The sequence below is a fragment of the Bos mutus genome, chromosome 24 (genome assembly GCF_027580195.1).
Source record: "Bos mutus isolate GX-2022 chromosome 24, NWIPB_WYAK_1.1, whole genome shotgun sequence".
Classification (NCBI taxonomy): domain Eukaryota; kingdom Metazoa; phylum Chordata; class Mammalia; order Artiodactyla; family Bovidae; genus Bos; species Bos mutus.
Genome location: NC_091640.1, coordinates 38191551 through 38216788, shown reverse-complemented (window position 1 = coordinate 38216788; position 25238 = coordinate 38191551). Strand labels below are relative to the sequence as shown.

At 40.5% G+C, this 25238-nt stretch overlaps 1 protein-coding gene across 1 annotated transcript in view; it reads left to right on the top strand.

Moving 5' to 3' along the window:
* DLGAP1 (DLG associated protein 1) overlaps positions 1–25238 on the top strand; it is a 678150-nt gene that overhangs the window by 147879 nt on the left and 505033 nt on the right. The window contains exon 2 of the mRNA XM_070361550.1: positions 4594–4705. The gene's annotated coding sequence lies outside the window, so the exon portion shown is untranslated. The remainder of the gene's footprint in view (positions 1–4593; positions 4706–25238) is intronic.

Genomic DNA, 25238 nt, shown 5'->3' with positions numbered 1-25238 from the left:
AGTGGCAACTCGCTAGTCTTCCTCGTTTGCTTTTTATTTGATCAGAGGCTGCCTCAGACATCTGGGAGTCACAGAATAATTGCAGACCTACTTCTGAAATTGATTCTTACTCTAAGATCTGCAAGGGTAAAAGGACCTGGAGGCAGATGGCTAGTTTAACGTGGTCTTCAAACAAACACCATGTTTTATGGTCTATGCATTTGAGTAAAATTTTACAGTAAAACATGAGACTTCAAAAAATGAACTTGGATGGTTTTGAGTTTAACGTGTTCAGTTGAAGAGGCACTTATAAATCAAGAAATCCATGTTAAAGATACAATAGTAGACTTTAAAGAATTGTTCCTAGAATTTCCAGAGCTCCCAGCTATACTTCATCAACTGTGCACTGGTTTCTATGGCTCAGTGACCACATCTCTCCCATTTCCACATCTTCTTATCCCAAAGGATGGATGATTGTTGCTAAAAATCGAGGAAGATTTGAGAGAAGTCTTGTGCCCCAACCACAATTTACCTTGCTCCCTGAAAGTTCTACTTTATGACTTATTGAGTAGCATTATTAATATTTCGTAAGAGTTTCTTCTCCATATTTAAGAAAGGACTGCCACAATGTAGAGCATGGTTTTTATTACATCTTGTGGAAAATTGATTTTTTTTCACACAGAGATAGACTTAATCTTATAGTCAATAGAGAAATAAATATTTGAAAGTAAAAGCTGGAAAAAGAGAATTAAAATGTGCTGAGTTCTGTTATGTACCAGTTACTGTTCTTTACATGTATTTTTGTGTTTAACATCCACATAGTCATTGTGGTAGGTGAAAATAAGAATACTGTCCATGTGAGGCCAGAAACCCATCTGGAAGCTTCCATTCCAGTATTGTATGTCCAAGGCCTAGCTGAGAAGCCTGCTTAGTACTGACTTCTCAAAGCCAGTGTGGCCAAATTAAGCTCACCTTTTCCCCACAAAGCCTTCTCTAGTCGCTTTGTGTCCAACTCTTTGCGACTCCATGGATTGTAGCCTGCCAGCCTCCTCTGTCCATGGGATTCTCCAGGCGAGAATACTGGAGTGGGTTGCCATGTCCTCCTCCAGGGGATCTTCCTGCCTAAGGGGTTGAACCTGTGTCTCTTGCATCTCCTGGGTTGGCAGGCAGGTTCTTTGCCACTAACACCACATGGGAAGCCCCTTCTCTAGCCACAGCCTTTCTCATCTAAGCGATGGTACTGCCCTCTTCTGATTGTGTGGGCTAAAACCCTTGAGGACAGCCTTGCCACCCTCCTTCCTTATCTCCTCCACCCGGTCCATAAGGAGATGCTCTTGACTCTCCTTCAGAAGAAGCCCAGCCTGGACCTGAGCCCTCCTTAGCAGCACCCACTGAGTCTGAGCTGACATCTCTGTCCAAGAAGATGATCTTTCCACCTGCCTCCACCCTGGCAGCCAGCCCTGTGGTCTCTTCCCATGCAGCAGCTAGAATAAGGTTATAGAAACAGAACTAATATCAATTCTGAGCTCAACCTCCTGCAGTGGCACCCATTTCACTTTCAGAGTAAAAGCCAAAAAGCCTCGAGCTGCCTTTGATTCACCCTCCCTCCACCTCTGCCCACACAGTAGCCCCCCTGCTACCCCTTCATTCCTGTGCCTTTGATCCCCACTTCCCAGTGTCACTCCATTCCCACTGACCCTCTCGCAATTCCAGGAACAGCCCCTGGGGACACTCCCACCTTCGGGCCTTAACCTTGGCCATTCTGTCTGCTGAAACACCCTAATCTTGCACATGACTAACCCCCTCACATCCTCCAAGGGCTTGGTTTCATGGCACCTTCTTACTGAGGTCCCCTTACCACCCCACAGGCAACAAAGGCCAGAGGTGAGGATTCAGTGACACACATGGATAGTGGGCACCTTTGAAGGTTGAGGAAGGTGGTAGGATGCTGGGCAGATCCTAGAGAAAGGGGCCAAGCAGATGGCCCAAGCGGTTGACTCTGTAACAACCCAGTTGGGGTAGCAGAAAGTTTGCCATTGAATCAAGCAACTTAAGGTCAAATTTCACTGTGTGTGTGTGTGTGTGTGTGTGAGAGAGAGAGAGAGAGAGTTTTGTTTACCTTTCCTTTGCTCTTGTTCTTTCTCAGATATAGAGACTAAATATTGCTACTCCGTGACAGGAAAAAAAAAAAAGCAGGAAGAAAAAAATTTAAAAGGGACTCTGGGAAAGGAAGAAAATACCAGAGAGTCAGGAATTCTTCATTCTAATCTCAATTCTGTCACCAAAGGCCAATGCCTTGAGCAAGTCATTTCCTTGGTTTCAGTTTGTTTAGCTGTAGAATAAGGAGATTGGGCAGGAATCAGTAAGTTTCTCAACTTGATCAGGAGAATGAGCCAGGGCGCCTTTGCAAAATGCACATTTCCCTGAATCTACTCATGAACAGACTGATTTAATCAATCTTACATGAAATTCTGTAGTTTGTATTTTTTACCAGTTTTCCAGACAATTGTGATGATCAACCACTCTGGAATCACTAGATTTGATGACATTTAAGACAACCTCCCAGTGTTCCATTGTTTAAGATATTTGTTTACCTAAATATTCAAATCAGAAAATATCACAATTGTAGTAAGATTGACTTTTATTGTTTCTCTGGGTGTTTCTGTCAAAAACTGCATAATCTTTTCATTTTTTTCTATAGAAAATTAAGAACAATGTCTAGCACAAGATAGTTCCTAAATATTTATGAATGAATAAGTGATCAGTTCCAAATGTTTAAAAAATTGATATTTTTAGTATCTCCTTGGGTAACCTATTTCTCATATGTAGGAAAAAAATTCAGAGTTCATCTGGTATCCTTCAACACTAAGAATACTTAGCAAAATAATTATATATAAACGAAGACTCATAATGATACTTATACTTGAACATTTTTGATAATGGAAAACTATTTCTATCCTTTATAGTATAGATAAACGGAATGCATGTGAAAGTATTCTATTCCCAAGGTGCTTTATGTGCTATGAAAATATGTGATATTTTTGTGCTCCTATTGTTCTTGTTTTCAGCTACCCATGGCATCCTAATTCTCAATCTGTCAACTTTGCCAGCCTCACAGTCTTGCTGGGACAACTTCTGCAGAGAATTGTATTAGCCCTGAACTTTTTGAATGACCAGTGTGATTTGTGGAAACAAATACAGTCTCATGGGTTTCAAAAGGGATTGAACTTGGAGGCAGAAATTCTGAGATGTCATTCTGCCTTTGTGTCTCTTAATAAAATTAGTCAAGCCTTGTCACCTCTTCTGGCCTCTAGTTCCTCTTCTGTGAAGTGATTTCTCCATTTATTCAGACACTGTCATAGTGCCTCTGACATTATTTGAATGTGCTACCACAAGCCACAAAATCATATTGCTTAGAAGCAAACAGGAACAGAACTCTGTTGGTACCTTCATTTTTCAACACCAATCATTTGTGCCTGTAACATAAGGCCTTGCCTCCATGACTTTTCAGAAAGGAAAAGCATAGGTCAGCATAAAGCATGTGATATGACCATAATAGGTATCCCCCTCCTTAAGTCTGGGTCCAATTAGAAGTTCCATTTTACTGCTTTCATGAGAAAATATTGTTACTAGTTGGAGCTTATGGTTTGGTTTAGGCCTCAGCCAGTATCTAGTAGGGGCTTCCCAGGTGACTCAGTAATAAAGAATCTGCCTGCCAGGGCAGGAGGTGTGGTTCTATCCTTGAGTCAGGAAGATCCCCTGCAGAAGGAAAGGACTACCCACTCCAGCATTCTTGCCTGGAAAATTCCATGGACCAAAGAGCCTAGCGGGTTATGGTCTATAGGGTTGCAAAGAGTCAGATGTGACTGAGCACGCACGGCACCTAGATCTAGTGATACTCCTAGGAAGAGTCTGCCATGATTGGTGTCCTCCTGTGATATCAAAGGAATTACCCTGGAAAGGATACTTGTTAACCCCCCTCTTTTTTTTAGTTACAGTTATTTAGTTGCTGCATTGTAAAACAAATATTGCACAGGAAGTGAACACAACCTTGTGTATAATATATCTTACAAAATGACATGACCAATGCTTGCATTTTATTACTTTTTAAAGAGAATATAAGCGTTAATGGTAGAAAGGTATTAATAGACGGTAGAGTAGCAAACCTATTTATTATGGTGACATTATTTTGTATTTTTTAGGGTTGATTTTCTTTTGAAAAGCATAAAAGGAAAGTGTACCATTGTGCGAGAACTCTGCCAGGCTAATTTTCTATGAAACACTCTTCTCACATCATTGAATTTAACGGCTGCCAGAGTCATTGTGATCTTCTTAAGTAACTTTTTGTTTCAGGGCTTTGTATCTGGGCTTCCCTGGTGGTTCAGACTGTAAAGAATCTGCCTGCAATGTGGGAGACCCAGGTTTGATCCCAGGGTTGGGAAGATGCCCTGGAGAAGGAAATGGCAACCCACTCCAGTATTCTTGCCTGGAGAATTCCATAGTCAGAAGAGCCTGGCAAACTGTAGTCCATGGAATTACAAAGAGTTGGACACAACTGAGTGAGTTAAGACACACACACACTGCATCTAATTACTGCATTTTGTTATATTTCAGAACAGTTGAGCATCACACACCAAAAGGCACATCGGGTTAAAAAACAAAAGCTGTAAAGTTTGGATCTTTTCCTGCACTGGAAGCAAGAAAAATGGAAAATTGATCATCAAAGGTAAAACTATCTCCTTTTCCTTTAAATCATATATTCCTACAGCTCCCTTTTCAGTCACTGTGTGTGAAGCAATTTTTTCTTTTATGATTGTGTGGTGAAGTTTAACAGACATATTTCTGGCTTATAATTCTAAGTATATTAATATGCTGCTGACATAATCCTCTATTGTTTTAACTCCTTAATTGCCTGCTCAGAATTTGGACCAAATGTGTTTTATATGTTTAATTTTCATTCTTGGTGTTGATCTAGAGTGGCAGAGCAGGGCGATGCACTTTTGTAAGTCTTTGGGCTAAAATGTTGCACTTTAGGTTAGGCATGGAATCATGGAAGTAGGTGATGCAGTATCAGCTTCTTTCTTCTTGGGAGTGTTGGACGGATTTGAATTTATCACCACAAACTGATCAACTTGATTTATGTGAGGTAAGAAAGACAATGGAAACACTTGAAGTAATGGTATGGTCTCCACTCCTTTCATTTTATTGTATAGTTTATGGAAAGAAAAAAGAATGGTCTTGACAATATGTGATGTAAGATCTAAAAGGAATTGATATTGCCAAATATGTTAATAATTGATTGTCTTTGTTATGATTGCTTGCCTGGGACAACTACTTGAGCATGGTTGTTTACTGGGGAGTTAATTCCAAGGATTGGGGACAGTGAATGGGGGAAGAAACAAAGACCAAAATAAGAGCAAATGAATGAGTTCTCCAAGGTGGACGTGGGACCATGGTTCCCCTGGGACTTCCAAGAGGCTATGAGATCCCCCCTGGAATTTCCACCTGAAGGACGTATAGCCAAAGGTTCGCTCATTGGCTTTTTCCCTTTGGTTGTGGAAGCTCCTGGGTCATTAAATCCCCCACAGTGCTGAGCAGTGCTGGCACTGGTCACTTGTGGACACTGTGAAGGCAAAGAGAATCTGAGTTGGTTCAGAACTGTCCATCTGTGCAGCCATGGCTGAAATCAGAGGTGGACCAACAGGGTATGATGCAGGGACCAGAAGTGTCTATTGTAGTTCTTTTTACTTTATTTCCAGTAGTCAAATAAATCACATAATCCTCTTAAATGAACCATTTCCAGGAAGAATATGTCTTGTGTTTTAAAGACGTTGATCAGTGATATCCAAATGGCATAGAACGTAAAGGAACTCTGTTTCAAAACTAACTTCTTATTTAATAAATTGTCCATGTTCAGAGGTGAAAAGTACATCCTGGTCCATGTGTACTTTGGATATTATGTAGTAAGATTTGAAGTATGACCAAAATATTGGAAAAGAGATAATGGAATTAGACTTTATAGTGCCTATACATATTATTCACTGTATATTGATTTCGTACAGGAAGGTGTCTGTGGATGCACAAAAATAGAATTATTGTTTTTCCTATTTGGAAATAGCCCCATTAGTTGTGTCATTATTGGTGTGAAAAGCGTGACTGTAATTATGCATGTCCGAGCATAAAATTACAAGGACGGTCAGCTGACAAAATAGATTTAACACATTAAAGTGAAGCAGGGTTTGTTTGTTGGTTGGTTTTTGGCAATGAGGACATTCAGCAGATGAAAATAAAGCCAGGTAAAGGCTGTGGTTTGTTGTGACCTAGAAGATCCTTTGTTCAGAGGAGAGATGTTACCAGGGAACTCTAAGGAGCAACTCTGCAATCACATGAATAAGCAACATTTCAACTGATAAAATTAACATGCAAATTCCTAATGCGGGAAATGAAAATGGTAGAAGAAGGGAAAGGGTGGCCAGAAGAGGCAGGGCAGGGGGACCACAGAAACAGTGACACGTGGCGAGACAGAAATGCCCAAAGTGGACAGAATGAAACTGCAGAAATAAGAGAATCATAAAGCGCTGGAGAGATAACCTCTTAGAGCAGACCTCATCTTGAGCTCAGGATGCAGACTGAGCAAATGGTCTCAGTTCAGCTGAGGCCTGATAAATTCCTGGGTCATCACAGAAAGAATCAATTAATGTGTCTTCTCACCTAAACAGCACAGTTGTCTCCTTTGTCTTCCTGTCTGTGGTCTCATTAGATTCCAAAGCCTCCTGAATAAAAGCTCTGATCACATTTGCTCTTTGCTCAGAAAATATTCCCTTATTTACCAAGTCATCATTGTCCAGACTTCTTAATCAGATATTTAAAACCTGCCACTCTGTTTTCAGGCTTCACTTTCTTATTCCTTGATGCCACTCAATGTCTAGACCATTGATTAGTACTGCAAATTCTGTGATGTATCTTCCAAGTGATTTGGGTGCATTTGGGTTCTCAAACATAGCTGAGTCTAGTCTAGGACCGGACCCAAGAATTTGCCTTGTTAAAATGTTCCCAGCTGGGTCACTATTGCTGGTCCAGGAACCTCACTTTGAGAATCACCCTGGAAAAACAAATTATCCAGGCTGGCACTATGGTTTCTACATTGCAGTTTAAATCAAAGACTGATTGCAATAAAAGGGCTCGCTTGCCAGCACCACCATTGTTGTACTGGGTACTAGATTAAGAACAGAGTCTGTCTCCTGGTCAAATGCCATCTTAGTGTCATAAAATCCCCCACAGGAAGCTTCTTGATACATTTCTATATCCCCTGCTGTGTTATAGGCTTATAAATGTTTATTGGGTGGATGGAAGGAAAGGAAGGGAAGAAGGAGAGAGGAACAGACAGACAGGTTTGGCAAGCAAGTGTTGATTTCAGCAAGAAACTTCATGCCTACAAAGAAATTGCTGTGGTAATTGCCATTAGGAAAAGACTAATTACCGTCACACGAAAACCTCCTTATTGTATAAGAACATACTCCATATTTCATGCATTTGATTAGGTGGAATAACTATGGAGTCAGAGCCTGAGCATCTGGGTATCAATAGTATTGTGCTCTATAATAAGCAGAGTCTTTCACAAAAGACTTTGCTGTTTGATTGAGTTCAGCAGAGGAGAGATGTCATTTCTATCAAGACAAATTGTGCATTTTACTTTATAAAAGAGCCACTGGCTATGTGCAAGCAGGAAATCACATCTATTTAATGAATTCCTTTGCAAATGTCTCTTCCTTGAGTTTAAATTTTGCAGCTGCAGCATCATTTGAATGTTTATTCACATTTCGGACAATTGTGCTTTCTGGGATTTTGCTTTCTTGCGTTCAGATGTGTTCGTGTATCACTGTTGCAAATTCTTTCTCTACATCTTTTATCTGCGCACATCATCCCGTGATTGGCTTGTAAATTTATCCTACTTTTCTTACTAAAATAACTGTTCCTGCTGTCTGCTTTCTGCCTGCTCTTTGATTTAGTCCTGAAATTGGGCTCAAGGCCTACTTTTAGAGCTCAGTGTGAAATTTATTCTGTATGTTTTTAAACCAGGTTCCTACTTGTTTATTTCTGTTATAGGTTCTGTGTTGGCACCAGCTTCAAAATGCGCCCTTGAAAGAGCCTCTTATAATTATGTATCAGCATAAATAATAACAATGAATGAAAACAGGAATCTTGAAAATTTATTTTAAAAATTGATTTCATCATTTACTTTAATGATAGAAAATTAAAACAGTCAGCTGCTGCTACAGCATAGCTGGTGTTAAGCTTCGAGGAAAGGACTAGTTCCAACTTTGTTGTTACCTTGATGTGTGTCCTTGGCTGAGTCCTCGGGCCTCAGCTACCTCCATTATAAAAAGAAGGATTTAGGATAAATGTCACTAAGGGGTTCATTCTGGTTCCTTATCTTGTAATGTCAAGATGCAGGTCATATGAAATTCTGCTTAAAATCAGGTATGAGAATATGAGTGAGTCAGTTCATCAACTAATACGGTAACCTTTGGAGGTGAAGTTGAAAGAACATGGTTTAGGGTGCAGAAAGATCTGTGTTCAAAACTCAGCTCATCCATATATTAACAGCATGAGCTTGGAGAACTGACTGCACCCTTTGGTGTGCCTCAGTTTCTTCATCTGTAAAATGGGGGCAATGTTGTCATCATCTGCCAGTAGCTTTAAAAATGGGATAATCTGAAGAATATCCAGCACTTACCAACTGAGCACACTGAGCTCTGAGGATCTCTCCAGGCCTCTAAGCCAGCTTGAGCCCACACCATGGTTTTAGAGGTTAGTGGAAATTCCGTTCTTCTTCACTATAATTCTACAAGGCTAAGAAATTTATATCTGTGACTTTAAAAGATAAACTCAGTTTGGAAAATGTACCTGTAATTTAGTCATCTGAAACCTGGCAAGACAAATAGGAAAATTCAGCAGTAGGTTTTCAGCTTGACAGGATATCTGGTTCCATACATTGTGAGTAATTTATACAGAGCAAGCAAGGCTCTTTTCATCAAGACTGACTCCTTCAGTGTCAAAGCTTAAGGTTTGCAAATTGCATTCTGACTCTGACTTTGTTATGTGGCCACAGTTTGGGCAGAAATGAAAGCCTCTTTAAGACTTCGGTTTAGCCTGAATAAATGTTGCTGTGCTCTTGATTTATATCTGATTCCGGTAAGTTCAAAAGTATGCCTTACTTTTTTCTTTCTTGTCCTCTGAAAATTTATGTTTATAGCCAATTTGTATCCAGATTAATTACATTTGGGGCAAAGATGATTTGTTTACCATAGGATCCATGCAACTATGGAATATTTTTCTGCTCTTTTCATTAATTAATTTTTTGAGGTTGAAGTGTCCCTTTGATACTGGTTAACCTCAGTCCTTTCTCAGCAGAAATTCAGAACTTCCTCCTTAATAGGAATAGATCAATAAAGTTTTGGTGGACAGTTTCATCAATCTTAGCAGAGGGTTTAACCCTGTGGGCTTCTTTACTCTTTCAATATTTTATAAATCCTCTGCAAGTTAATGTCTTTTGAGATAAAGCTTACTATATTTTATTCCTCTGTGCTTTTTCATGAGAAATGATTTAGAGCCAGGAATTGCTGGTGCTGTTTGAGTACATTGATTACTTTAGACGCCTATAAGATAACTAAAATCTAATTGTGGGTCGTTGTGTTTATTTGTCATGTCTCTGAGACATTTCACCGCGAAGATGAAAATCATACTGATGAGGCTGTTTCAAGCTCTGGGAGATAGATACGTATGTGTGTCAGCATGCCACCTACTCAGTCAGTGTGTGGTGATGGTCGTGGTGGAGATGATGGTGTGGTGGTGTCTATTTAGCAACCTAGTCATCCACAGTAGTGTATTTAATTTCTGCATAAATCAATTATTACCAAAATTGGCCTTTTCTATTAAAAGATCTATTAAGTACTATCTGAAGGACACATGTTCTCCATTGTATGATAGAATCGTTTCTTTGTAAAGCAGAGTATAATAGAATTGATCACAGCTCACATCTTTTTTTAGTATTTGTTGATGTTTTGAAAATCCCCAAGGACAGCGTTTAGTCTGTAGTAAAAGGGTTGGACTCTAAAGAAGGCTGAGTGCAGAAGAATTGATGCTTTTGAACCGTGGTGCTGGAGAAACACTCTTGAGAGTCCCTCGGACGGCAAGGACATCAAACCAGTCCATCCTGAAGGAAATCAACCCTGAATATTCATTGGAAAGACTGATGCTGAAGCTCCAATACTTTGGCCACCTAATGTGAAGAGTTGCATCATTGGAAAAGACCCTGATGCTGGGAAAGATTGAAGGCAGGAGGAGAAGGGGGCGACAGAGGATGAGATGGTTGGATGGCATCACGACTCAATGAACCTAAGTCTGAGCAAACTCCCAGAGATGGTGGACAGGGAAGCCTGGCAGGCTATAGTCCATGGGGTTGCAAAGAGTCAGACACAACTGAGCGACTGAGCAACAAAAAGATGCAGCTTGATATGAATTATAGGGAAAAAAACAAAATGCATATTGGCAAAGTTTTTTTCATTCCTGTTGTAATCTCATAATGTGCTAGAAATTTTCATCTAAAATATTTACTTAAAGCTAAATTTAGGGCAAAGATGATCCCACTTAAAACAACCATCATGAATGCAGGGATTTTTCTCGCCATTCCAATATGATCTGGGAATTATAAATCATGTAAAGTACAAATTTGACAAAATAACTGCAGTGATACACAATTTATTTCTCTCTGGCATGTCAAATGTTTGAGGTCTTTGTATTTGTTTATGATTAAAAATACAATAGCAAACATATGTCAAATACGTAGATTTTTACCTGTACAGGGGGGGACATAATTTTATATCTACCCTTTTAGGGTCTTTGACTTGGCCTGAGAATTAAGTTGATGTAAGGTAAGTGAACAGAAAATTGCACAAATGAATTCAGTATAAGTTTTATGTGACTTAAATGTCTTCATAAGAAAATAAAGATGAAAACAAGTAGCGGAATCTAAGTGTTTATATACTACGTTGAACAAAGAGATAGAATTGTGGAAACGTAACTAAAATATACAAGGGGCCTAAAGGAAGATAAGAGTTATTTTAACGAGGTCTCTTTGTATAGAATTCTCTCATCCCCCATGCCCTGTCTCTGGTAATAATGATGGTTTCCCCCCGTACAGGGAGGGCATCTTCCACAGGGGAGTTTTATCTTCTGCTTTTAGCAAGTGAAGGGACCTCAGAACACAGTGTTCTCCTCGTGCCTACTGTTTTTCCAGTGCCTTTGACTCAATAATCTTAATGCCAAAGTGGCGTATTTCCCTTCCAGGCATTGTTTTGAGCACTTTATCTGAGACCTCACTTAATCCTGACTCTAACCTATGAGAATATTTTATACAACTTCAGGGAGAAATTGACAAATCCACCATCATGGAAATAGATTTCAAACTATTTTTCTTCTTGTTAGAGGAAACTCATAAAAATCTCACCAAAGACACAGAAGATATGAACACACTCTAAGAAACTTCATTTAATGGTCATAAATGGACGTTTAAAATCAACAGTTAGAGAATACCAGTTCTTCTTCAGTGATAGTGACACTAGATTTAGGAGAAAATTCACACCATAGATTATTTGCATACACACGTGCCTACATACAAATACATAGGCACATTGCACAACTGGGGCGGTGTGCGCTCAGTCATGCCCAACTCTTTGCGACCCCATGGACTGTAGGCTGCCAGGCTCTTCTGTCCATGGGATTTCCCAGGCAAGAATACTGGAGTGGATTGCCATTCAGGGGATCTTCCTCACCCGGGGATGGAAGCTATGTCTCATGTATCTCCTGCATTGGCAGGCAGAGTCTTTACCAATGGTGTGACCTGGGAAGCCACTACCATAAATTAAAGTAGATTAGATTTAAGTAGTTGCTAAATGTTTAAATAGCAGAAACAAAGCAAGAATGACATAGATTGAATTATTACTGTAAATTCATTCTCGTTAATAACCCATCCCTGAATTATTGGTCATGTTTAGGTTCCTGTGTGTGAAACAGGAGGACATTCCACTGATGTTTCACGGTCACGTCAAACTCATTATTTTCAGTACTCAACCCATAAATGCCCCCTTCCATCTGTTCGTCCATCAGCCGTCTCTGCGGCCCTCTGTCCCCATCTATGTCACCATGACCCATACACCCTCTTGCTTAAGCTGGAAACCTGGGAGTCGTCTGTGAAATCACTTCTTCCCACCACTTTTGGAAAATTTAAATGAATTTGTCGAATGAAGTTCTATATTACCCATCTAATGCCCAGCTGCTCGGGTGATTACAGTCAGAGTGTGGTGATGAGACATTATACTCGTGTTTTCTCACGTGTTTGGGTTTCTGGCCACACTGTTCCATCCCCATGTACGGGGTTTATGTTTTTGCATTTTGTTACTGGTGGTGTATTGTTGGTGTTCCATGTAACACATGCAGGGAACATCCACTGTAGAACAGCTGAGAGATTCTCTCCTCTCCATGAAGGCATTGGATTTGTTGAAAGTTACCATGTATGGCCTTTGGCACACACAGCTCTCAGCAGTATTGCCCTCTTTAATTATGTCCCCCAGGAAAAAATAATCACTTCCCTGGTGAGGCAGCTTTCCTAATCAAAGACTTCCTGGGTCTTAAGTAATAAGAAACTCAAAAGTTTCGAATGGAAACTTATAGTGGGGCTTAATTGGGCATGTATTTTAATCTCCTGGGAAGATGAAGAAACTCTAAATGTTACATACAAGAAAATATTTCATGAGGGATACATGGATGGTTTCATATATTTTGTTCTGTTTTTATTTAAGAGAAGTTACTGGCAAAATAATGTGTGCATTAGTATTAAAAAGTTTGAGTAATGTATCTTCCTTGACCTGTAAATTACTGCTTCTTTCCCAATCATTTTATTGTCATTATTTTTCACTTGAACCTTTTTCTAGGTTTGAGAAATTTTGCTTGGTTATCATATGAAGGAAGGTGCCTCAGGCAAGTAGACTGAAGACCTGAGTCCCAGTAGGATTTTAACAATAAGAGGAACCGTGCCCCCTAACCTCCCAACCCAGGGAGACAGTTAACGAAAAAAAGAGAATTATAGATTGAACTCCAAGGGAAGGCCCTCTTGTAGGGGTCAGAAGAAGAAATTAGCTGGGAAGTTAAAATTAGCTAGACAGTGGTTAAAGCAGTTAAAAATGGATTTTATTCAGGACTATTGCAGTAGGGCCAGACAGACCTCGGTAACAAATTGGTTTCAATTCCAAATAAATTATGGACAAGTAGGAACTTATATAAATTATGGACAAGTATGGGTTTCTGTTGTGGCTCAGCTGGTAAATAGTGCACCTGCCATGTGGGAGACCTGGGTTTGATCCCTGGGCTGGAAAGATCCTCTGGAGAAGGGAAAGGCTACCCACTCTAGTATTCTGTCCTGGAGAATTCACAGTCCATGGGGTCGCAAAGAGTCAGACACGACTGAGGGACTTCCACTTAACAAAAACAAAGGACTTATAAGTAAGAAGCAGATGGGAGTCAGTGGATGGAAATTACTAAGAGGAAACATCAGGAGCAAGGGAAGATTCTGGTTAAACAGGCCTGATAGGATTCTTGATAAAGGCAGACCAGGGTGACCAGATATCAAAGGTGAAGAATTTGATCAGATCACAAGGCTATCAGTTACGGAAGGTGGGGTATTCTGACTAAACTGACTTAGCAAAATTCTTGCTACAACTGGGTGATGCAAGCCCAGTGAGCCTAAGGGGAAGGCCTCGAGGCTTCAAGAAGACGGACTCCTTAGTCACAAGGTGAGTATTGGTCAGAGGAGGCAAAGAGCCAGGAGAACAGGGTTGGTTTTTGTCAGGACAGTGAAAAAGAAAGTTTCAGGATTCAGCCTAGCAAATGTAATTAACGTGATCATGTCCTAATTCTGAATAGAGTGATTTCTTTCCAATATATTGATATGTCTGCTTATATTGATATGTTTTATTGCATGAAAAAAAAGTGAACTCCTAGATAACAGGACTGATTCTTTTTCCCCCATGCGTTTGCATCCCTCATAATACCTCATACAACTGAAGCGACTTAGCAGCAGCAGCAGTACCTCATAATACAAAGTGTATTGCATTACATAAAAGCAAATAAAAGTACTTGCTTTACTTATCTTAACAGGTCTTTATTTTATGTTGTGGGCAGACCTCAGGTATTACAGGTTTCATTCCAGACCACCACAATAAAGAAAATAGTGTAAAAAAGTGAGTCACAGGAGGTTTCTGGTATCCCAGTACACATAAAAGATACATGCATTGTACTGTACTCTAGTAAGTATGCAATAGCGTTAGGTCTTAAAAAAGTACCTACCTTAATAAAGATACACTTTATTGCTAAAAAAAGGTTAATCGTCATTTGAGCTTTCAGCAAGTTGTAGCAGCAATATCAAAAATCACTGACCTCCAATCAACCTAACAAATGTTACTAATAATGAAAATGTTAGAAATATTGTGAGAATTACCAGTGTGACACAGAGACCCCAAGTGAGCAAATGCTGTTGGAAAAACACCACCAGTAGACTTGCTCAACTCAGGTTGGCACAGACCTTCAATATGTAAAACAAATAAATAAACTCAATATCTGAGAAGTGCATTAAAGTCAAACACAGCAAAAAAAACAAAAAGATCTGCCTGTATTTATATCATTTTGAATGCAAAATACTTTAGAGTAAGATTTAAGGGAATACTTTTTGCCAGAAATTAGTATAATGCCAGACTCTCTAGGAAGGCCATTTTTGCCCTAGAATTATGTGATGTTTGTATGCTCGATCACTATCAGACCTGGTAGAATGAAAATAGAGGTGGAAATAATATTATCAACTTTTATGGAAACTTGACCAGGTAGCTGGCTCTATGCCATTCACTTTACAGACTATATTATTTTATTCTCCTCATACCCTATGAAGTAGGTATTATTCTTAACACCATTTTGCTAATAAGCACGAAAGTCACAGAAAAGTTAATTATATTCCCCAAGGTCACACACCTAGTCAATGGCAGAGCTGGAATTTGAATGCTGCCACCACAATGCAGAGTCTGTGTTCACTCCCTCAATTAAGAAGTATTTTTATGTTGATGTTTGGCAGAAACCAACAAAATTCTGTAAAGCAATTTTCCTTCAATTAAAAAATAAATTTTTAAAAACCAAAAAAACAAAAGCAAATCAAAAAAAGTATTTTTATACCCTAGACCAGGATCCCCAACCTCTGGGATCAATATCTGATGATCTGAGGTGGAGTTGATGTAATATACTAGAAATAAAGTACACAGTAAATTTAATGCACTTAAATCATCCCAAAACCATCTCCCCACTCCAGTCCATGAAAAATCTGTCTTCCATGAAACCACTCCTGGGCGTCATAAAGGTTGGCGATCATTGCCCACCGACTATATCAGTGTTGATTTCAGGTTCTAGTAGATGGTCAGTGAATGTGTTCTTACGATAGTGGGAGGTATGACTGAGGGTATTCACTAGCTGATGTATAAAAGTAGAATTATTACTTAGTGATGGTTGACTCATGTCAGTGGAAAAAAAATGCATTGTCTAAAGTAATCAGTTTTAGTTTTCAGATTTTACATGCTGTACTGATTCATCTGCAATTAAAAGAAGGCAATTGCAAAGTGACTAGGAAATAGTCAATTATTGTTCGAAATGCCAAGCTTCAGAAATTAGCATTCTAGAATTTGAACAAATGTTAAGCCAGGAAAAAGAAGTTATAAAACACCATTTCAACTGCTGTTTGAAATTCTGCCATATATTAGTAATTGTATTATAATTTAAATTTGGAATCATAGGATTTTAGAGCTGGCTCAGAGCATTGGGATCCTCTGTGCCAACTTTGTACTTAATGCCAGAAATGTTCACACTCATTTAAAAAAATGAGACGTTTGACAAGTATTCCTCTAACATTGATGTAGAGTCAATAGAAACTGGATTTTTTTTATGCTATGACATAACTTTGTATGTTTGGCTAGTAAAATATTAGAATATTTAGCCAGTCCAGTCCAGCAGGATCTCTTTGTCATTCTTTCCTGGGACTTTCCCATGCCACCATCTGGCCTTTGGAGAAAAAAACTTGCCACCTTCTACCTAATTATTGCAGCTGTTTCTGTGTTTTATTCTTAAATCTCATTATTTTTTCTTTCATTTGTCATGTGGAATAAAATGATTTTGACAGAGTAAACAGTATAAACACAAAGACCCTACATACAGTTCCCACAGTGTCTAGTTAGTAATTCTCTCATGCACAAGCGCGCGCGCGCGCGCGCACACACACACACACACACACACACACACACACACACACACTGAAACTGGTAAACTGAGCACAATCTGAATGTTTCCAGTTGCCCTAAGATACAAAAAGTTGTATAATGTATTTCTGAGAAGAATATAATAATGTCATCTATGGTCATTTAAAAGCATAATTTATTAGTAGCCCATATGTTTGTGACTATCATTTTTGCCAGAATCAGATGCAAATAGTCCCTTCTTCAGCAAATCCTTCCCCATATGGCCCCTGCTCTCTCATCACCCTTTCTTCTGATCCCTGCCATTAGCTCCCTCCCCGTCAACCAAGGGGGACAGTTTCCTCATAGGTTTTTCCGAAGGTCAGCTTCTTGCCACTCCTTCTGCCCAGACGCTTCCTGGTCTTTTTCCTGTTTCAGGTGACCTCCTTGAGGTCTTTGTTAAAATGTCTCAGTGTTCCCTAACCACCCTTTACTATCTGCATCAGCTCCTGTTTTGTTGACATTTGTGACACTCAGTGCAATATGCAGTCTGCCCACTGTCCACATTTGTGTTGTGTGTTTGCACATGTGTGCATGTGTACAGGGGTCATACCTGTCTTTTCTACTGGAATATAAACTTCCTAAAGTCAAGGACAGAATCTGTCTTATTCACCACTGTTTTTCTAGTTTCTAATATAGTAGGTGCTCAATCAAGAAATATCAAATAAATGAATGTCCTGCAATTAGAAGTGTTGAAATAGAGATATTAAGGCACATTCAAAGATCATTGGGATCTTTACCCATTTTTGCTGTTGCCAGTTATGTATTCACTTATTAATTGATCACTTATCATTGAATAATCATTATTTTAGGTGTCATCTGTGTTCTTATGTCCCTTTGTTCAGGAGCAGTGATGTGGGTATGTTTGTATGTATGATGCCTCTGGAATTTACTTATTCAAAAAATTTTGGAAATAAAAAATAATTGTCCCCATAACTGAGAAAGGATTTTAGATGAAATGGAACTTTAAGAACAGCATGAAAGACCAACAGAGAGGAAAGGCATTTAATGTTCTTGTAATGAGATCAAATGGACTCTAATAGTTGAAATCCCAATGTTGAAGAATGTTTAGACATGATAGAAAGGCATGTGAATCATGATGTGATTACACTTTGCCAAGCAAATATGTGAGACATCTGTTTAAAATGCCTGGAATGTCCTGTTCAGTTATGTAATAAATAGTTCAGGATGGTACTGATCTTGTTGTATCATTAATTGTTGCAAATAATTGTTTACCTGGTGGTCGCTTTGAAACATGATCTTATAGATTATTATATCATCTCTTCCAATAACCATTTCAGAAAGAAATTATTTGCCTAAGGAATCATACCTATTCTGGAACTCCCATAGACTGAATCTCATAGTCTTAACATACCTCATTAAGCCAGTGTCAGAGTTAGCAGGGAGTAGAGTGGTCAGAGGCGATTTAAAATGATCCAAACCTTCCCACTGATCCATCTTCACTTCCTGTGAGCCACATATCTCAGGGAAGCCTGCAGCATCCTTATAATCAGGAGACCTGTGCATTTGTAAGGTTACAGATTGACGTGTGTGGGTGATGGACCAGGGTACCTGACACCTCTCATCCCAGGATGCACCAGTATTTCCTACTGTCTTCTTTATGACTAGGGAAAAGAACAAGAGTCAACCAATGAGGCCTCATGAGATTTTTAATAGCACTTACAAGCGACTTCCCTGGTAGTTCAGACAGTAAACAATCTGCCAGCAATGCGGGACACCCGGGTTTGATCTCTGGCTTGGGAAGAGCCCCAGGAGAAGGAAATGACAACCCACTCCAATATTCTTGCCTGGAGAATTCCATGGACATAGGAGCTTGATGGGCTACAGTCCATGGGGTCACAAAGGGTCAGACATGACTGAGTGACTAACACAAGCGACAGGCTGCTGAGATTTTATTTACTGCAAATAGTCCTCTTTTTGTCCGCTACATGCTTGCCCAGCCCATACATTCAGTAGCTCTAAAGGCTCTTCCTTTCTTCATGCCCTCTTTTCACTGTCAGCTTTTCTTTCTATGGAACTTATCGAAAGCACATCTTCATTTCTTGTACCGTGTGCAATGAGCTGTGATCTAGCCATCACATTACAGCAGCCCTTCTATCTGGTTTTGCTAATTAGGTTTGGATGGCACAGTTCTGCTATGGAATGGTCTTTGACAGCAAGTATCTCTCCATCCCCTTCCCCCTGCCAAGGCAGGAAACTTCTCCTGATGCCTTAGGCCCTTGAATTATTCTGAATGTTCAGTTCAGTTCAGTCGCTCAGTCGTGTCCAACTCTTTGTGACCCCATGAATCACAGCACTCCAGGCCTCCCTGTCCATCACCAACTCCCAGAGTCTACTCAAACTCATATCCATTGAGCCGGTGAGGCCATCCAGTCATCTCATCCTCTGTCGTCCCCTTTTCCTTCTGCCCCCAATCCCTCCCAGCATCAGGGTCTTTTCCAATGAGTCAACTCTGTGCGTGAGATGGCCAAAGTATTGGAGTCAGCTTCAGCATCAGTCCTTCCAATGAACACCCAGGACTGATTTTTGGGATGGAGTGGTTGGACCTCCTTGCAGTCCAAGGGACTCTCAAGAGTCTTCTCCAACACCACAGTTCAAAAGCATCAATTCTTCGGCACTCAGCTTTCTTCACAGTCCAACTTTCACATCCATACATGACCACTAGAAAAACCATAGCCGTGACTAGACAGACCTTTGTTGGCAAAGTAATGTCTCTGCTTTTTTAATATGCTATCTAGGTTGGTCATAAATGTTCTTCCAAGGAGTAAGCAAATGTAGCCTTCATTTATTCTGGAATATCGAGTATAACCTTTAAATGAAAAATTTGCAAGCATTTTTGGAAAACTCAGAAGACTTATTTACAGTTTTTACCACTACTTAGCAGTTCCGTAGGTCATTGGCGCACCATCTTCTTCCATGGCCTGAAATGTCACGTTGAAAGTCAACAGATCTTGCATTTGTTTCTGGCATCACCATCGACTGAGCTTGACCTCGGGCATATATTTTGCCCTCCTCTTCAGTAAATGGCCACAGAGCTTTGGGGAATTAACTTGGATTTTTGCTGATGTCACATTCTGTTTTCTTGCTTTTCAGTGCAATATTATCTTTTAAGGATCTGTTTTTCTTTGTAAGTACTCAGCCTTGTCTCTGTTCCCATGCCTTTCTTCTCCGCTTATTTGAAAAACATGAGACTGTAAAGCATTCAGAAAACAGAAAGTGACATAAATGGGAAGTAGTTATAGTCATTTTTCTCATGTGTGAAATCAGCATTTACAGGAGACACATAATTGCCTCTAGTGACTGAGAATGCTTACAAGAACCCCACTAGTGGTCTTGGGGAAAATATTAGGTAGCTAACAAAGAAGACAAATTCCCATTAAAAATAAGGTTTATCCCATACACAACATGCTTTCTAAAAAACTCAATCTTGCTGTGAACTATTCTGTGATTTTTCTGGACACCTGAACTTATTTTACGCAGTCTTGAGCCATGTCAAATGAATTTTCTCATGTTTCACAAGGAGTAGACATTTAAGGCAGTAAGCCAATAAATTACATATGAAGACTTACTACAGCATACATGGGATTCAGTTCATTTCAGTTGCTCAGTCGTGTCTGACTCTTTGCGACCCCATGAATTGCAGCACACCAGGCCTCCCTGTCCATCACCAACTCCTGGAGTTCACCCAAACTCATGTCCATCGAGTCGGTGATGCCATCCAGCCATCTCATCCTCTGTCATCCCCTACTCCTCCTGCCCCTAATCCCTCCCAGCATCAGGGTCTTTTCCAGTGAGTCAACTCTTTGCATGAGGTGGCCATTAGAATCTTTAAAATCTCCTCTTAAGTTGTATTTTTTGAGGTCTTAATTTACTATTTTGTTAGAAGAGAAATTAGCAACAAAATAATATTTTAGCATCTGTTTCTATTTTATAGCAAACACATGGCCCTCATAGTTGTGCTCAAATTAATGCTTTTCAGATCTTTTTTCCCCCTAAAAAACCATGTTAATTACTAGTGAGTTACATAAACATAGTATTAAAATGGGACTTCCCCAGTGGTTCAGCAGTAAAGAATCTGCCTGCAGTGCAGGAGACACAGGTTTGATCCCTGGGTCAGGAAGATCCCCTGGAGAAGGAAATGACAACCCACTCCAATATTCTTGCCTGGAGAATCCCCATGGGCAGAGGAGCCTGGTGGGCTACAGTCCATGGGTCACAAAGAGTTGGACACAATTGAAGTGACTGAGCAGCAGCAGCAGTAGTATAATACCAAGTTTGCTGCTTGACATCAATCTTTTGTTTCATCAATTAATCAACTAAATAAATGCTTCTGAATGCTTCCTCTACTCTCATTTCTCTGAATCCAGGTATCCCTCTTACCTACTTTTCCACCTCCTTCTTTTCCCTGATACGTTACTCTGTGATTTGACTAATGATGATAAGAAGGGGGTCAATCATCAACATCCTGGTAGGTTAGTAAGAGGAATTTAAATAATTTTTTTCCTGATGGACAAATGCGTATTCTTTTGAAAATGTACTGCTGGCTACAAAGCTAATGGGTTGTCCAAAAAGTTTGTTCCACTTCAAGTAAAAATAAGACCTAATTTTCATTTTCACAAAGAACTTTATTAAAGAAACATATTCCCTAACCAAACAACCTTTTTGTCCAACCAAGTATTTTTCTCAGCTATCCAATATCATATCTTGCTTTGCATAGAGGGGATGTAGGTAGGAAGATGGTTCTTGAATAACCTTGAGGAGGTATGGTGCTTCCCAGGTGGCTCAGCGGGTAAAGGAATCCGTCTGCAATGCAGGAAACGCGAGTTCGATCCTTGAGTCAGGAAGATCCCCTGGAGAAGGGCATGGCAACCCACTCCAGTGTTCTTGCCTGGAGAATCCCATGGACAGAGGAGCCATGGGGTTTACAGTCCATAGGACTACAAAGAGTCGGACATGACTGAAGCTACTGAGCTCGCACACATGAGGCTGTAGTCTGTGTGGATGACCAAAATTTCCATCTTTATATTTCAACTCACATGGTGGCTTCTAGATCCTTTCCTGAAACAAGATAATTATCCCTAGAAACTTCAGCTGATATTACAGGTCAAATGACTAGGAATGCAAAAGTGTTATTATGCAAATTTTTGTCTTTAAAGTGCAGCCAGAGGCTACTGCTATAAATAGAAAAATCAAGTGAAGAAAATTCATCCTCTGGACATACTATTCGACCACCTTTTGCTTTCTTATCGGATGTTTCCATTTTCCCTCAAGGGGGGAGGAAGAGGTTTCATTAATCTGGGACAGATATCTGTAGAGGTTTTATCCTTTTTGGAGGCTGCCTTTGAAAAGTGGCTTTGATACCTGTATATTTGGGTTTCTGTGACTTAAAACTAAAAAAAAGTTCAGCACCATATGTAACCACTGTTAAAAGTCATAGGGCTGCTACTGTGAGGTTGCACAAGAGACATGTGGCAGATCAGGGAAAAGGCCATTTTATGGTTTCAAGCAGCTTGTATCTCCTTAAAAAGAACTTCCAAAAGGTAGACATTTTTATTGTCGTCGTTCAGTCGCTAAGTTGTCTGACTGTTTGCAACCCCACAGACTGCAGCATGCCGGGCTTCCCTGTCCCTCACCATCTCCTGGATCTTGCTCAAGCTCATATGCATTGAGTTGGTGATGCCATCCAACTATCTCACCCTCTTTCGCCCCTTCCTCCTGCCCTCAGTGTTTCCCAGCATCAGGGTCTTTTCCAGTGAATTGGTTCTTGACATCACATGGCCAAAGTATTGGAATTTCAGCTTCAGCATCTGTCCTTCCAATGATATTCAGGGTTGGTTTCCTTTAGGACTTGTTCTTAGAACTATAAATATGTAGATAAAATACATAGACACACATACATATTCTGTATATTTACACGTATGAATATTTGGGCAACAATGGAGATGGTTAAAAATATGCTATTTCAGTCTCTTTATGCATTTGTGCATGGTATTTAATATGTCTGGTCAAACCTGGGCTTTTAAATATGAACTTTGTCTTGGGTTGGCTAAAAAGGTGATATGAGTTTTCCCATAAGGTGTTACAGGAAAAAACCCAGATACACTTTTTTGGCCAACCCACTATTTTACCAGAGAGTTGTGCCTTTGTAATTCTAAGCAAATGAGGTTGTGCACAGCCGAGATGCCTGGTGCAGTCTTAAAGGCAGGGCAGGGTCAGCTCAGAGACAAAGTGTTTGTTTAATAATGGCAGAGAGCGCCACAGCATCCATCTTTGCAGTCGGTTTTATTTATTTATTTTTTTAATGTGCTTCCCCGCCCCTACCCACGAGAGGGTTCACTTACACAAAGCTTCAGCTGCGCCGCTGCTCTGCCATGCACTGTCTTGGCCAGGTGCTTCTAATTGCAAGCTTCCGACAAGAAGCTGGAGCCCAGCTGTGCCGGGATCAATTCCTGCCACTGTGGGAAACCGGAGAGGAAGCCTGAACTAGGTCAGAAAACTGCCTCCCTCATCAAGTCTCTCTGACTCCGGCTGGTGCCCTCATTTCCAGCTTTGCAGCTGCCCTGTCCCTTGATCCCTGTGGTCCCTCGTAGTTCCGGTCACCCTGGTCCTGCAGAAGGGGTAGCACCCACCTGTGGACCCAGCTCTGTGCACGGACTTTGAGGCAGATTGTTGGCCCCAGACCAAGATATGGCAAGCAGTAAATCTCCAGCCAAGAAACAAGTCACTCTGAATCTCATCTCATTGACTTGGCAGCTTGAATCGAGTTTCTTCAGTGTCCCTCAGTTTTCCCTTTCATCGGAGTTCATACCTTGGGTTTATGCATTTTTTGAGTCCCTGGCTGGCTCAGCCTTCTTGGGTTGATCGCATTTCCTGGCTCTGTCCATGGACCTTAGAGACCTTGCCCTTCACTCTGCATTATTTCAGCCGTGTTTCTGCACAGCCAGATACAGGACCTGGGTTTTGGCTAATATTGTTTGGTTCTTTGCAATCCTTAGCAACACAATTTGAGACCAGCCTGTTGTCCCTAATGCCTGGAATTTTTCTTTTTTTCAGTCTGATTAGTTGTTCTGCATCTGTTGTGACTCAGCTTGAGCATCGATTCACGAAGGCGTCTCTGGCCTCCCTCTGTGCCCCACGCACCCCCTGCCAGGCAGGGCTAGGAGCTCTTTCACTGCACTTTCCTCATGGCCTATGCCTGTTTCAAATACAGACTTTGACTTATATTAATCATTTATTTATACATTTTTCACTTCTCTGCCACACACTCTGCTCTGTGTGTCTCCTGATGTGAGGTACAAGGAAGTGATTTTTTTATATGTTTCTTGGGTGAATGAATAAACTTTCAGGTGTGTGTTTCTGTGTGCTAATTCTCATAACTCACCCTTTGCCTCGCTCCTTTTATATTGACCCCCAAGCTTCACCCAGCTACCACTCACCTTTGCTGGCCATCATCTGGACTTAGCTGTGACACTGACCACCAACCTAGAGCACATGTTGCTTGCCTGGTGCCCTGTGATCCGATACCCGTGTGCCTTGTCTTGCCCATTCTTGCTGGTTGTGGATGGTTTCCATACCGTACATTGAAGTTTCTACATCTGTTGACAACGGCTAAACATCTGGCAAAGTTGCTTTCTCTGTCTCAGGCTGGAAAAAAATCATATCAAGATATTATGATTCTTACAAACTCTGAATCCTTGAAAGAACATGCCAAGATCTTCCTCTTTAATCAGAAAATAAAGTGTATTGAATGAATCATCTTTATCCCTTTAACAGTGATTATCGAGACAGTAAAATATTTTATGGCAAATAGATGCTGAAAATTTCGGACTGTTATTTCAAAGTGAGCAATGGTGTCAGCCAGAACCCAGGTTCTTTCTGGGGTCAGAAGCCGTTTTGGTTCTTGTGAGCCAGGGGACCTCCTCTATCATTGCTTCAGGATCTGGGACCCAAAATGCCAGAGATCTTCCTCTCTGGCTTCCCTGGTGGCTCGGACAGTAAAGAATCTGCCTGCAGTGTGAGCAATCCCAGTTCAATCCCTGGGGTAAGAAGATCCCCTGGAGAAGGAAATGACTACCCAATCCAGTATTCTCGCCTGGGAAATCCCTGGGACAGAGGAGCCTGGCGGGCTACAGTCCATGGGGTCACAAAGAGTCAGATACAACTAAGCAACTAAACTAACACTTTAACACAGGCTCTTTATAGTTGGTCAGAGACAGGACTACTTTTAGAGACAGTATTCAGACATTATTCCCAGTAATATTCTACTTTGACTATATTCCTTTTGGGGACAAAATCAACTCACATTGTCATCAGGAATTTTCCTTGTACCCAGCATTCTGTTGGGATTTTGCCCAAAATCTCTGAAAAGTTGACTCAGATTAAGAGGAAGGGAAAGGATGAGTTTCACTTTTACATTCATAGGGCAGTGCTGATGAGTTTCCAGAAACCTCTTCAGTCATTAAGCTGTTCAGTCAGTGTCTCTAGTTGTTTCTTCCAAGGTTCAAAGGCAGCATCATCATTTCTAATTGTTCAGCCCACCTGGTCACCTAGGGTCACTTGGTGATATTAGGTTAAATATTACTTGAGATTCTCACTTTAATATATTCCTGCCAAATCAATGTTTCTCTGCCACAGTCTGAGCTGGTTGTAATAAAATCTATGCACTTTTCCTTTGGTGCCTTTCAGGATGTCTGCTCTTACTGTGTCCTCAGCCCAGAATGTTCTCACGGACAGTTCCTTCTCACACTCAGGTCTAGGATGGGTGTCTCCAGGAAAGCTCTCCCTAATGGCCCAGCCAGAGCACTCCCAGCTCCACCCGTCTCACCCCATCCCCGCCCAGCCCTGCTTTAGACACAT